The sequence below is a fragment of the Arvicanthis niloticus genome, chromosome 10, assembly GCF_011762505.2.
Source record: "Arvicanthis niloticus isolate mArvNil1 chromosome 10, mArvNil1.pat.X, whole genome shotgun sequence".
Lineage (NCBI taxonomy): Eukaryota > Metazoa > Chordata > Mammalia > Rodentia > Muridae > Arvicanthis > Arvicanthis niloticus.
In genome coordinates, this window is record NC_047667.1 from 3,016,560 (window position 1) to 3,031,790 (window position 15,231).

The window sequence follows — 15,231 nt, forward strand, 5'->3', positions numbered from 1 at the left end:
ATTGGCATTGGAGATATGTTTGTGTAGCTACCTTCTTTTACGGTTTTTGGAAGATTACTTTCCTGCTTTTTCTAGGTTGTAGTTTCCCTCCTTGTGATGGAGTTTTCCACCAATTATCCTTTGAAGTGCTGGGTTTGTATTGAGATACTGTGTAAATTTGGATTTGTTGTGGAATATTTTGGTTTCTCCATCAATAATGATTGACAGTTTTGCTGGGTATAGTAGTCTGGGCTGACATTTATGTTCTTTTAGGGTCTGTATGATATCGGTCCAGGATCTTCTGGCTTTTATGGTCTCTGGTGAGAAGTCTGATGTAATTCTTATAGGTCTGCCTTTATATGTTACTTTGCCTTTTTCCCTTACTGCTTTTAGTATTTTTTCTTTGTTTTGTACGTTTGATGTTTTGACTATTATGTGGCGGGAAGTATTTCTTTTCTGGTCTAAACTATTTGGAGTTCTGTAGGCTTCTTGTATATTTATGGACATCTCTTTCTTTAGGTTAGGGAAGTTTTCCTCTATAATTTTGTTGAGGATATTTACTGGTCCTTTAAGTTGGGAGTCTTCCCCCTCATCTATTCCTATTATCCTTAGGTTTGGCCTTTTCATTGTGTCTTGGATTTCTTGTACATTTTGGGTTAGTAGCTTTTTGAATTTTGCATTTTCTTTGACAGTTGTGTCAATGTTTTCCATGGTATCTTCTGCACATGAGATTCTCTCTTCCATCTCTTGTATTCTGTTGGTAATACTTGTGTCTATGACTCCTGATTGTTTTTTTTAAGTTTTCTATCTCCAGGGTAGTCTCCCTTTGTGATTTCTTTATTGTTTCTACTTCCATTTTTAGATCCTGCACGGTTTTGTTTAATTCCTTCTCCTGTTTGGTTGCATTTTCTTGCAATTCCTTAAGGGATTTTTGTGTTTCCTCTCTAAGGGTTTCTATCTGTTCTTTGAGAGTGTTATTTATGTCTTTCTTAAAGTCCTCTATCATCATCATGAGAAGTGATTTTAATTCTGAATCCTGCTTTTCTGGTGTGATGGGGTGTTCAGGGCTTGCTATGATGGGGGAACTGGGTTCTGATGTTGCCATGTAACTTTGATTTCTGTTGCTTACGTTCTTGCGCCTGCCTTTTGCCATCTGGTTAATTCTAGTGCTACCTGTACTTCTGTCTCTGATTGAAGCCTGTCTTTCCAGTTGTCTCACTTGTGTTTGGTCTTCTAGGAGTCCAGATGTCTTTGTGATTTTTTCCAGCTGCCCTGATTACAGTGGTATCTCTAGGATGCCTCAGGATATGGTGCCTCCTATGTAGCAGTCCAGCTAGATGTCTGCTGTTCTGGGTGCAGTGTCTCCTCTTGGATATCTCAGGGTATGTTGTCTGACACTCTGAGTTCAGTTGTTCCTCTGTGGCTCTGGGTTGAGCGGACCTTCCAGTATGTCTCAGGCGGTGACCGGGGTCCACACAACTGCAGACCTGGTAAAGGTCTGGTCCGGGACTCAGACTCGGGAGATGGGCAGAAAAGGGGTGCTAGCCGGCAGGGGCGCGGGGGGAAGGGGGTGGGGAGGGGTATCTGCTGGGTTCTGAGCACTCAGGGCGCCCAGCTATGAGCTCAGGGTAGTATGTGGGTTTTCCTACCTAAAGCTGGTTGTGGGATCTGTGGATCCCCCCGAATATGTCTGGCGGAATCCGGGGTGCACTCACCAGCAGGCCTCAGACTGGAGGAGGGGCGAGCAGCAGAAGGAGCGTGCTAGCGCTGGCTATGGGTTCTATGGATCCCCCAGAATGTGTCTGGGGGACACCTGGGTGCACTCACCCGCAGGCCTCAGACTGGAGGAGGGGCGAGCGGCGGAAGGGGCATGCTAGCACTGGCTATGGGTTCTATGGATCCCCCAGAATGTGTCTGGTGGATTCCTGGGTGCACTCACCCGCAGGCCTCAGACTGGAGGAGGGTTGTTTAACTTTTAATGACTACTTCTACTTCTTTTGGGATAATAGGTCTATTTAAATGGTTTATTGTTGGGCCTAACACAAGGTCTAATCTCCATTTCACTTCCACCCTTTAGTCATGTACACAGGTGGAGGGCGTGAACAGGCCCTAAAGAGATTTACATACCTGAAGGCCAGAGGTGGAGCCAATTAAACATTCCTCCCCAGCCCCTCCCCCCTTCTCCCCTCCCCTTTTAACTCAGGTCGATCCTGGGTTTGAGGGGTATGCATCCAGATCCATCCACGATCCGCCATGTGAATAAACCAGTTTTGGAAACCCAAGGGCTTCCTCGTGTGTTGGGGCTGCGCTGCTATGAGGAACCGTGAGGAGCCAGGGAGAGACTTTTAGTTAATGAACAGCCGGGCCCAACTTCCAGCTGGAGAAACCCAGAGCGTTTCCAGCCGACTATCCACAGTATGACAGTAGGAACCTCGGGATCCCCAAGCCTTTTTTTCCCCACATCTGGCGCCTCAAACGTGGAGCCTTAGAAGCCACACAACCAAGCAGCTACCGATACCGCGGGAAGGGTAAGCCCCGAACTCTTGAAACAAACAATCTGTTTTTTCCTCCTGTGTTTCAGTCGGAAGCCATCGCGCGGATTTAAATAAGCCAAGGGAGCTTTTGCTACCTCCTGGCCAGGGCCACTCTCTGGTGCTGGTTCAAGGCTTCCCTGGCCTCTGCTTAAATCCCGACAGCCCACAACGGGCGTTGGCAAAGACTCTATCTAGACTCTCTCTAAAACAAAAAGAAATCTGGTGACGCAGCAGCCATTTAAAAGCCATAAGGGCGGCTGCCAGTTCTTAAATCTGCGGGAAGGCTTGGCGCTCTTGGACCATTGTGGAATCCCCCAAAGCCAATAGGCCAAGGGAACGTTCCCATTGGACAAGGCGTTTCTCCTCTTTTCTATCATGGGAAACTCCACCTCACGTAAATGTTCACCCCAAGCCAGGCAAATATATTCTTTACTAAAGACCCATGGGATAAGAATAGGCAAAAAGCAAGCCTCCTTGTTTTGGGAGGAAGTCCTTCAGATAGCACCATGCATGGCAGAGGATAATATTTACAGTCCAGACTCTTGGAGCAAAGTAGCTTCCCTTATCAAAAACAGAGATAAAAAACCCCCTTGTGAGTTTTTGCCGATCTTAGCTACAATTCGGCAATGTATAAGACCATCAAAAATAGGATGTCTATTGATATAAAAATAGATGTGAGAACAACACAGCTACTGGGGCCCCTCAGTTAAATGAACCCAAAAGCCAAGGTCCCAAAAGTCACCTGGTTTCAGACCTTGAGGCCCTTACCCAACTAATAAGAGAAATAAAATCCATATACCCACCCCTTCCCCCTTATGCCTTGGAGGAAATGAAACCATGTGCTCCTCCTGTCCCTCCCTCCCCCATCCAAAGGCAAGGCTTCATTAAAATACCAAAGGAGCTTTCCCCTGCCTTCCCTCTTACCTCCCAACCAAAGAGAGATAAGTCCCCTCCCCCTCCTCTTAGCCGCAAAAGTAGCAGTCCTTCAAAATCCATAGATAAAACCCAAACTGCTCAAACATTCCCAGTTAATATCCACCCCACTCGAACTAAACCACTTAAATGGCACCCTATCCAAGCCTCCGACCTAAAAGAACTCAGGCAGGCAGTGAAGGAAGATGACATTCATGCACCGTGGACAAAATCCCTCCTACAGAGCCATATTGCCAACTTAAACACCCCCCAAGATTGGAGAGATATTTGCCGTTCTGCCCTTCCTGATCCAATGTTTCTAGAATGGGAGGCGTATTATCGTGATGAGTGTCTTCAGCAAGTCAGGCAAAACCAGGGAAGGGAAGATGACACTCCATGGGGTTTTAAAGAACTCTTTGGCCAGGAAGATTTCTCTACTGGGGCACAACAGGCAAGTCAGCCAACAGGCTACTATGACCAGGTCCGCCTCTGTGCCATTCAAGCCTAGAATAGGCTTACCCCACCTTCAGGGTCACAAGACCCTGCCCACTCCCTGCTCTCCCTTCATCAGAAGCCTGGAGAACCTCTATCTGATTTTATCTTCAGAACTAAAATGAGCTTAGAAAGAAAAATCTCCAACCCCACAGCTAGGGACCTTCTTCTTAAAACCATTGTTTGGGAAGGCATGACTTCTGAGTCTAGACTAGCCTGCCAGGGTCTCCGGGAAGAACATCATGATAGGTGGATTGTGGCAACCAGAGAAATAGGAACTGCATCGCACCAGGTCACATCCATAGCTCAGGCATTTGTGGCAGCAGTAAAAACAGAAGGAATCTGCTTCAAATGTGGGGAGACAAGACATTGGAAAGATGAATGCCCTACAACCTGCCATCTTCGGGGCCGGGAGACCCAGCGAGACCTCGAGCTCGTGCGTCCCCCGCCCCCGAGCCGCCCGCTGCGAGCTGGCCCCTCCTCGACCTCCACCGCGCTAACCGGTGCCCAGAGAGAGCGGAGAGGCGGCATGAGCGAGGCGGCTGAGGCCACCACCTGCGACACCACGCTCCTGCAGGCCGCTGACCCCGCGCCTAAGAGCCCTGCGGCCAGCGGCACGCCCCAGGCCCCGGCGCCAGCCGCGCCCCTCGCGGGGAGCCCCGGCAGAGACACAGCCCCCGGACCCGCCCCGGCCTCTTCAGCTCCCGTGGGCAGCGAGGACTCGGAGAAGAAAGTTCTCACCACCAAAGTCCTTGGCACTGTCAAATGGTTCAACGTCAGAAATGGATATGGATTTATAAACCGAAATGACACCAAAGAAGATGTGTTTGTACACCAGACTGCCATCAAGAAGAATAATCCACGCAAGTATCTGCGCAGTGTGGGGGAGGGAGAAATTGTAGAGTTTGATGTGGTTACAGGAAAAGGGGGTCCTAAAGCAACAAATGTGACTGGCCCAGATGGAGTTCCAGTAGAAGAGAGCCGCTATGCTGTGCGCCTTAGACCTCCCCATAATGCTGGTGAGATTAGACAGATGAAAGATGGAGTCCCCAAGGGAACACAACTCCTGGTCCATCAGAATCCAACCTACCACCTGAGGTTCCGCAGGGGACCCGCTCACCCACGTATGAGCCCATATCGTTCCCTACAGGTGGTAGAGCCAGCTCCAAGAGTGTTCTCCCCAGTTATTGCCCACAGAAAACCTCTCCCCAAAACTCCAGGACAGTGAATAATTCCCAGCCTAGTTCACAAAACTAGGCAGGCTTCTTTCTGTCTCCCCCCTCTTTCTCCACGTGTTCCTTGTTAGCTTCTTCTAATTTTTAGCTACTGCCTAGTTCAAAAGACTAGGCCCCACTCTTTCTCCATGTGTTCCTGGTCAACTTCTCTACTTTAACTCCTCCTCTTTCTCTCTGTCTCTCCCTCTCCATGTGCTTTCCAGCTCAAGGGCAAGATGGCAGACCCCCTAGCCTCCACTTTGCCCATCCCCCAGCTCCACAGAGAGGGCTCCTTCACAGACAACAGCTGTCTTTCAAGTCACAGTGCCTGCTGTGACCCTCCTAAGACTCCTTCCTTAGGTGAGAGATTCATATAGCCTTTCACTCTCTGACTCTTAGCTCTCCTATCAAGCCTAGGTATCTCTCCCTATAAACTTCAAGTTAACCTTTTGATCCTTCTCTACAATTAAAATTTTTAATAAAAAGAAAGGTGGATACGGGTCCTCTCTGCCAGAGCACCCGGCCGCCACATCGCAGAACAAGGCCCCTCCCCACTGCTTCTAAACCCGCCATACTGCTTCTCCCCAACAGGAGGGCCTGCAACAAATGTTCCTGTTTTTCAACCAAAAAATTTTCCTTTTCTTTCTAACAGGAACACCTAGAGCAACAATGCTTGTGTTTTTCAACCAAAATGTTTGTTAATTTTTTATTTTAATGCTGCCTTTTCTCTCTAATATTCGTGATATATGTCCAACATTATTTTTTTTCAACCTTTATAATTTCTTCAAGGTTTAAAAGCCATCTAATTTCCTTCCACAGTTTAAGTAAACGTGCTGATCACCATTTCTTGAGTCTTAATTAACAACTAATTTCTTTTACAGGCAAACTGTTGCTGCCAATCCCAAATACAAAATTAACATTGTTTTTCTCCCTCAGCTATCCAAGATACCTTCTAAGACAAAATTTCCTCAAACACCTTTGCTTTTCCAGGATCTTAACGACAGGCCATAAGGTGCTTGTTCCCAAGCAATTTAATGCTCCATATCCAGCCTACAGACATCTCCCTACTGGAGATGCTCCTTCCCTCCTGTGATTATCCTACAGGTATACCCACAGATCCAACAGAGTCCAGCCATCCTCTGGAACCTGCCTAAGATGCCAAGCTGCTTTCTCCCAGCCACCTCATCTGACTGCAGACTCCAGAGACACGCTGAGATCCAGAGACAACACCACCTCCTGGAACCTGCCAAGCTGCCTTCTTCCAGTCATCTCATCTGACTGAAGAACCCAGAACATGCTGAGATCCAGAGACCCACACCAGGCTCCAGAGATGCACGCCAGAACCCAGAGATGCTCACTACAGAAGACAGATCCAGACCTTCCAGCTACAAATGAACTCTTTTGCTAAAGTCACATAGCTAAAGTTACATGTTAGTGAGGAAAACATAATGTCTATTTAGATTAATCAGATGTCATTACCCTCAAACTATACAATCTGTATTTAATTGTTTCAATGATTCCCTGCCTTCCAAACCCTACCCTCAATTCCCATTACCCTTGACTTGGTTATGCTACACCCTCTGGCCTACATAGTGTTTTATTTTGACCACCTCATCCAAAATTTTCACTAAAAACAGTGAGATGTTGGGCCGTGGAGACATGGTTTGGACATAGCCTGGTTGAACGGGTTTTAAACCCCGGAGACCCTTTTAGGGACGGTAGGATGTTTAGCCCTGTTCCTAGGCCCCCTTGATAGAGCACTGGGTTTGAGATAGCCAGGAGACCCAACAGGACATTGCCTGTCAGGGACGGCATATTATCTCCCCGCACTCTGGGACTCCAGACTACTTCCACATGGTCCACATCTCTCATTAACAGAGTTACCCCTCCTTTTATGAAAGAAAAAAGGGTGGGATGTTGGGCCTAACACAAGGTCTAATCTCCATTTCACTTCCACCCTTTAGTCATGTACACAGGTGGAGGGCGTGAACAGGCCCTAAAGAGATTTACATACCTGAAGGCCAGAGGTGGAGCCAATTAAACATTCCTCCCCAGCCCCTCCCCCCTTCTCCCCTCCCCTTTTAACTCAGGTCGATCCTGGGTTTGAGGGGTATGCATCCAGATCCATCCACGATCCGCCATGTGAATAAACCAGTTTTGGAAACCCAAGGGCTTCCTCATGTGTTGGGGCTGCGCCGCTATGAGGAACCGTGAGGAGCCAGGGAGAGACTTTTAGTTAATGAACAGCCGGGCCCAACTTCCAGCTGGAGAAACCCAGAGCGTTTCCAGCCGACTATCCACAATATGGCAGGAGGAACCTCGGGATCCCCAAGCCTTTTTTTCCCCACAGTTTATCTCATCTTGATCTTGGATAAATGGTATCTATCAAGAAAATTATCAATTTTTTTAGTTTGGGTAAAGTTTTGTCTATTTTGTTATTTTTCTGAAAACAGCAAACTATTTATTCCAATGATTCTTTGTAGTATTCTCTATTTCTATCTTTCTTAGTGGTTTATCAAATATATATATATATATATATATATATATATATATATATATATATATACAGATATACAAATATATATATATATATATATATATATATACAGATATACAAATATACAGATATATGGGTATACAGATATACAGATAGATATATAGATACACAGATATCCAGATATCCAGATATACATACATACATACATACATACACACATATTTACATATTTGCTCATATTTCAAACATTATTCCCCTTCCTGGTCTCCCCGCCACAAACCCTCTACCCCCTCCCCCTCCCCTTTGCCTACAAGAGGGAGCTCCCCCACTCATTAATCCACTCCTACCTCACTTCTCTAGCATCCTTCTTTGCTGGGACATCAAGCCTCCACAGAACTAAGTGCCTCATTGTTCACTGATTTAAGATGAGGCAGTCCTCTGCTAAATATGTATCAGGACCCATAAACTGTCCCATGTATACTCTTTGGATGGTGGTTTAATACTTGGAAGCTCTGAGGGGTCCAGTTAATTAATACTGTTGTTTTTCTTATTGGGTTGCAATTTCTTTCAGTTCCTTCAGCCCTTCCCCTAACTATTTCATTGGTGTCACTGGGTTCAATCTAATGGTTTACTGTGAGTATTTGCATCTGTCTTCCTAAGGTGTTGAAACAACTCTCAAAAGACAGCCATACTAGGTTCCCATCTGTAAGCACATCTTGGCATCAACAGTAGTGTCAGTTTCTTGCCTGTGGATAAAATGGATCACACAGAAGGCAGTATCTGGATGGTCTTTCCTTCAGTCTCTGTTCCATTTTTGTCCCAGAATTTTCTTTAGACAGGAACAATTCTGGGTTATTTTTTTTCACTGAGGGAGATCTCTAGCTACTGGAGGTGGTCTCTTCAGTATGACCACCTATCTCACTGGTGTTGGGTATTTTGGGTAATGACATCTCCATTGGGTCCTGAGAACTTCTTGCATTTCTGGTGTCTGGGTGTTTTATTGACTTTACCTCTCAGTTTGACTATTTCCTACTATATACACCTCTTGAGTACAATTAATTCATTTTGTGGGAGAGTTCATTGGGTAACCTAGCTATATTTCTGCAAGCTTATGGTGTAGCTGGTTGAGCAGGGAGTCTTCTATACTTTTGGCATTGGGATAAGGCAATGAAAAGTGTCAGGTACTGGATTGATAACTACAGGACAGGTATCTGTTAAAGCAGGTTCTTCTTATATTTACTAACTAATGTATAAATGTATTTTCCCGTATTGTTTATAGAAAATACATTTAAAGTCTCTTCTTTAATCCAAATAAATTTTAATTCTTAATGTGTGCAAATATTTATATGAAATACATCCAAACATATTCATATATCCTTGTAAATGTGTATATATATTCATAAAATGTACATATTTCTCTCTCTCTCTCTCAGTGTGTGTGTGTGTGTAGACCTCATACCAACTGATGTTCACAGTGAGTCACTATCCATTGTAGCATATAAGATGCTCAGTTTCTGATTTCTGAGTGAATAAATGATAACATATGAATACATCAATCTCTAATCACTGCATATTTTTCTGTATAATTTGTGAAAACTTGAAGACAAAATAATGATTTTGGTTATCATAGCAGTTCTTACAATTTGTTTTGAAATATTGATAGATTGTATACAGAATATGACTATGTAGATATATAAATCTGCACAAGCTAATATTTGAATACCTGGTCATCACCTATTGTCCCTGTATGTCTTAAGGCAGAGGAAAGGAAGCTTGACTGTGGCATATAGTTCTACTTCCTGAGCAACTCTACCTTTTTCTTACTCACATATAATTAAGCAGTATCATACTCTTGTTCTTCTAGCCTCAAAGATTTCCTACCACAATAATATACCTTTAAAAAGAGCCAGATACTCTAGTTACTTAAGTAATTAAGTTCTTGCTCAAAGCAATAATAGAAGTAATTAGTACAATACTTATAAACCTACCATAGAAATTAAGTCATAGTTTAGAATAAATGTGAATACTTTTAATAATTAAGTCAAGACTATAAGCAAAAGTCAATACTATTCCTAAATAAGCAAAGCAATCAGAAAGAGAGATGTCTATAAGAAAATCATTTCATGTACTAAATGAAATATAAAATGTAATAAGAGAAGAATTAATGTTGTGGCCTGAGCTGCCCCATGTTTGGGGGCCCAAGTGTCTCGGACCATTCTGTCAATATTGGACCCACAGTGCCAAAAGCCTTGGGGGCTAAATTGTTAGAGCTTGCACTGCCCAAGCTGCTCCAGTCCATGGGTCAAGGTTCAGCAAGAGAGAGAGTGAGAACTGATCTGAAGAATGGAGACCAGACAGAGTGTGATTCAATCCTGTTTATTCTTCAGTCTCTTTTCCTAGTTCAAGTCCCAAGTCTTGAGTTCCTAGTCCCTAGTTTCTAATCCCTAGTGCCTCCAAGTTCCACGTTTCTTCTTCCAAGTGCTAAGTGCCTAATGTCTAATTCCAAGTTATACTCTAAGTTGTACTCTTCCGAGTGTCTAATGTCTACTCTAAGTTGTTCACTCTAACCTAATTCTTAGTTCCAAGTTATACTGCAAATTGTACTCTCTGAAGTGTTCGATTCCTACTCCCAAGTTGGACTGTACGTTGTACTCCGAAGTGTCCAATTCTCTGTTACTCCAAATTTTTCTGAACTATCCTGTCTGCCTCTCGCCTTTTACATGTCTCACTTCTAAGCCATGCATCTAAGTCACGCCTTTAATCATGCCCTTAGGTCTTGTCTCTAAATCTGATCTCTAAGTCACACCCTTAAGTCACAAACCTTTAAGTCTCACACACCCAAGGGAAAATCCTGGGTATCTAAAGCAAGATGTTATCAGAGTGTGCTCAGCTGTTGCAGGCTAATGTAATCAAATCTCTTCTCAGGGTATAAGGCTCAAGATGGCTGCAAGGATGATAGCAGCCTTCTGTCGGCTCCCCACAAATTAACTAAAAAAAATCTTAGGGACAGAAAATATATTGTGGGACATGTAGAATGTGTGGTTTAATAGCTGTTGTAAAATAGTTGATATAGTCTAATTTTATGAAACAAAAAGTTTGTTTACCCTATGCTTATAGAAATTGAAAGTGCAAACACCAAAGTACAGCCTATGGTAATACCTCTGTAGTAAATGTCAGAGAGTGTCAAAAGGAAAGCATCCTATATCAAAATAGGAATCAGAAAAGCCCCTTTAAGAAATTTTCTCAATAGAAATTTTTTGAGTGTGGATGCCTTGGTACATGAGAGACTTTGTTTGAAAAAAAAGACATGTTTCCACTCAAACTCAAAAGGGATTCTGCAAGTAACAAGTGTGCCAAAGTCTAGCTTGGTGAACCAATGAGTGAATTATAATTAGTTACAGAAGTGTGGATGAAGCATTTACCAGTAGGAAAGTAGAGATGACACAACAGTACATGCTTCACAGGAATACTAACCTCAGCACAGCTAAAGACTCTCAAAAGCTTCAGTTTCCATCAGTGCCCCAGATGTTAGGCTGTGCCACAGCCCTCCATATACAAATTTTTTCCAGAGAAAGCTGGTCTCCAAGAAACACTCCCAGTCCTAAACCCACAGGTGAGATTACCACTTTCATTCAAATAACTGTCCAGAGAGGGACATATCAGGTGCTCAAGAAACAGAAACCATAAAGCAAATGGTTACAGGATCCTCCTGGTCTCCATCTGACTTCTGTAGCTAAGAATCATATACAGCCCTCTATTCCCAAATTCAGCCCAGAGAGAGCTGACACATGTATAATCACAGGCTCACAGGCCCATAGGAGGATCAAGATCCAGTCAGAGACAGCAAGACCAACTAAAACCAGAGATATCCAGAAGGTGAGATACAATCACAAGAACCTAAGCAAGAGAAACCAAAGATGCTTGGCATCACCAGAACCCAGTTCTTCCACCGAAGAAAGTCCTGGATACCCAAGCACAATTGAAAGCAAGATTGAGGTTTAAAAACATATCCCATGATGATGATAGAGAACAATAAGAAAGACACAAATAACTCCATTAAGGAGAGAAAAGAGAACACAGGTAAACAAGTAGAAGCCCCTAAAGAGGAAACATAAAAATCCCTTAGAAAATTATAGGAAAACAGAACCGTACAGGTGAAAGAATTGAACAAACTTTCAAGGATTTAAAAATAGAAATCGAAACAACAATAAAATCACAAAGGGACATAACCCTGGAGACAGAAAACCCTGGAAAGAGATTAGAAGTCATAGATATGCTTGAAATGCAAGGGCACTCACATTCATAAAAAAATAAAAAACTTTTACTAAAACTTAAAGCACACATTTCATATCACACAGTAATAGAGGCAGAAGTCAACACCCTACTCTCATCAATGGGTAGACCATGGAAACTGAAAGTAATCAGCAACACAGTGAAACTAACAGAAGTTATGAACCAAGTGGATTTAACAGATATCTATAGAATATTTTATTCTAAAACAAAAGACTATACTTTCTTCTCAGAATCTCATGGTACTTTCTCCAGAATTGATGATATAATTGGTCACAAAACAGTCCTAAAGAGATACAAGAAGATTGAAATAATCCATACATCATATGAGATCACCATAGAGTAATGTGTGTCTTCAATTAAAAAAAAACAGTAAGCCCTTATACACATGGTGACTGAATAACACATTACTAAATGATAATTTGATCAAGGAAGAAATAAAGAAAGAAATTAAAGACATTTTAGAATGTAATGAAAATAGACATACAACATACTCAAACATATGAAACACAATGAAAGCAGTGCTAAGAGGAAAATTCATAGCTCCTAGTGCCTCCAAAGAGAAACTGGAGAGGGAACACACTAGCACCTTGAAAGCATACCTGAAAACTCTAGAACAAAAAGAAGCAAATATACCCAAGAGGAGTAGACAGCAGGTCTGAACTGAGGTCTGAAATCAACCAAGTAGAAACAAACAAACAAACAAACAAAAACTACACAAAGTATCAACAAAACTAGGAGCCAGTTCTTTGTGAACATTAACAAGATAGACAAACCCTTACCCAGATGAAGCAGAGGGCACAGTCTCTGTATCAAAATTAACAAAATCAGAAAATAAAAGATAGATATAACAACAGAAACTGAGGAAATTTAAAAAATCATAAGATTCTACTAGGAAAGCCTATAATCAATAAAACTGGAAAATCTGGATAAAATGGATAACTGTATAAACAAATACCTCATACCAAAGTTAAATCAGCATCATATAAACTATTTAAATAGTCTCATAACACTTAAAAATATAAAAGCAATCGTTAAGCATCTCACAACCAAAAAAAAAAAAAAAAAAAAAAAAAAAAAAAAAAAAAAAAAAAAAAAAAAAAAAAGCCCAGGGTCAGATGGGTTTAATGCAGAATTCTATCAGACCTTCAAGGAAGATGTAATACCAATATGCTTCAAAATATTCAACAAAATGTAAACAGAAGGAACACTACACAATTGGTTCTGTGAAGGCACATTTATGCTGATACCTAAACCACATAAAGATTCAATAAAGAAAGAGAAATTCAGACCAATTTCTCTAATTAACATTGATGCAAAAATAATCAATAAAATTCTCACAAACAAAATCCAAGAACACATCAAAACAATTGTCTATCATGATCAAGTAGGCTTCATCCTAGATATTCAGGGATTGTTAAATATACAGAATTCTATCAATGTAGTTTACTATATAAAAAGACTAAAAAACAACAGGATCATCTCATTAGAGACAGAGAAAATAGTTGACAAATATTCAACATCCCTTCAATACCACTCCAAAGTCTTGGAAAGATCAAAAATTCAATACCCATACCTAAACATATTAAAAGCAATATACAGCAAACCAGTAGCCAACATCAAACTAAATGGAAAAAAACTTGAAGCAACACCACTAAAAATCAGGGTCTAGACAAGGATGCCCACTCTGCCCCTTCCTAATCAGTATAGTACTCAAGGTCCTAGCCAGAGATATTAGACAACAAAAGGAGGTCAAAGAAAAGAAAGAAGTCAAAATATAACTATTTGAAGATGATATGATACTATACTTATGTGACCCCAAAAATTACACCAGAGAACACATACACCTGGTAAACAACTTCATCAAAGTAGCTGGATATAAAATTAACTCTAACAAATGAGTAGCCTTCCTCTACTCAAAGGATAAACAGTATGTGAAAGAAATAAAAATTACAACCTTCACTATAGTCGCAAATAAACTAAATCTATTTAGTGTGACACTTATCAGGCAAGTGAATGATCTGTATGAGAAGAACTTTAATTCTCTGAAGAGAAAAATTGAAGATTTCAAAAGATGAGAAAATCTTCGATGCTCATGAATTGACATGATTAATATAGGAAAACTGGCCATATTGCTGAAAGCTATCTACAGATACAATGCAATCCCCATCAAATTTCCTACTCAATTCTTCATAGAGTTAGAAAGAGCAATTTGAAAATTTATTTGGAATAACCAAAACCCCAGGATAAACTATTCTAAAAAATAAAAGAACTTCTGGGGGAATCACCATCTCTGACCTCAAGCTGTATTTCAGAACAATAGTGATAAAAACTGTATCATATTTGTATGGTGACAGGCAGGTAGATTAATGGACTAGAACTAAAAGTCCCAGAAAGGAACCATAGGGTCACCTGACCTTTGATAAAGGAGCTAAAACCTTCTAGTCAGAATAAGCATTTTCAACAAATGGTGCTAGTTAATCTGACAGTCAGCATGTATAAGAATGCAAATCTATTCCTACTTATCTCATTGAACAAAACTGAAGTCCAAGTAGATCTAGGACCTCCATTTAAAACCAGATACACTGAATGTAATAGAAGAGAAAGTGGTGAAGATCCTGAAACATATAGCCACAGGGAAAATTTCCTGGAAAGAACTCCAATGGCTTATGCTCTATGATCAACAATCTACAAATAAGACCTCATAAAATTGCAAAGATTCTGTAAGGCAAAGGACATTGTGATCAGGACATAATGGCAACCAACAGATTGGAAAAAGATCATTACCAATCCTATATCTGATAGAGGCTACTACCTAATATATACAAAGAACTCAAGAAGTTAGACTCCAGAGATTCAAATAACCCTATTAAAAATGGGGTACAGAGCTAAAAAATAGTTCTTAACTGAGGAATATTGAATGGCTGAGAAGCACCTAAAAAAAAGTTCAACATTCTTAGTCATCAAAGAAATACAAATCAAAAAAAACCCTGAGATTCCACCAGTCAGAATGTCTAGGATCAAAACATCAGGTGACAGCAGATGCTGTTAAGGACATGAAGAAAGAAAACAATGCTCCATTGTTGATCTGATTGCAATCTGGTACAACTACTCTCTGGCCATTTTTCAGACAACTGGAGATAATACTATCTGAGGATTGTACTACCCAGCTATACCACTACAGGGTATATATCCAAAAGATGCTCCAATATATAATGAAGCACATGTCCACTATGTCCATAGTGGCCTTATTTATAATAGCCAGAAACTCAAAAGAACCCAGATATTTTTCAACAGAAGAATGGATACAGTA

The 15,231-nt window shown here is 41.5% G+C and overlaps 1 pseudogene; it reads left to right on the forward strand.

Moving 5' to 3' along the window:
* The first annotated feature begins 4,446 nt into the window (after window positions 1-4,446).
* LOC117716401 (Y-box-binding protein 3 pseudogene) lies at window positions 4,447-5,594 on the forward strand (annotated as a pseudogene).
* The last annotated feature ends 9,637 nt before the right edge of the window (window positions 5,595-15,231 follow it).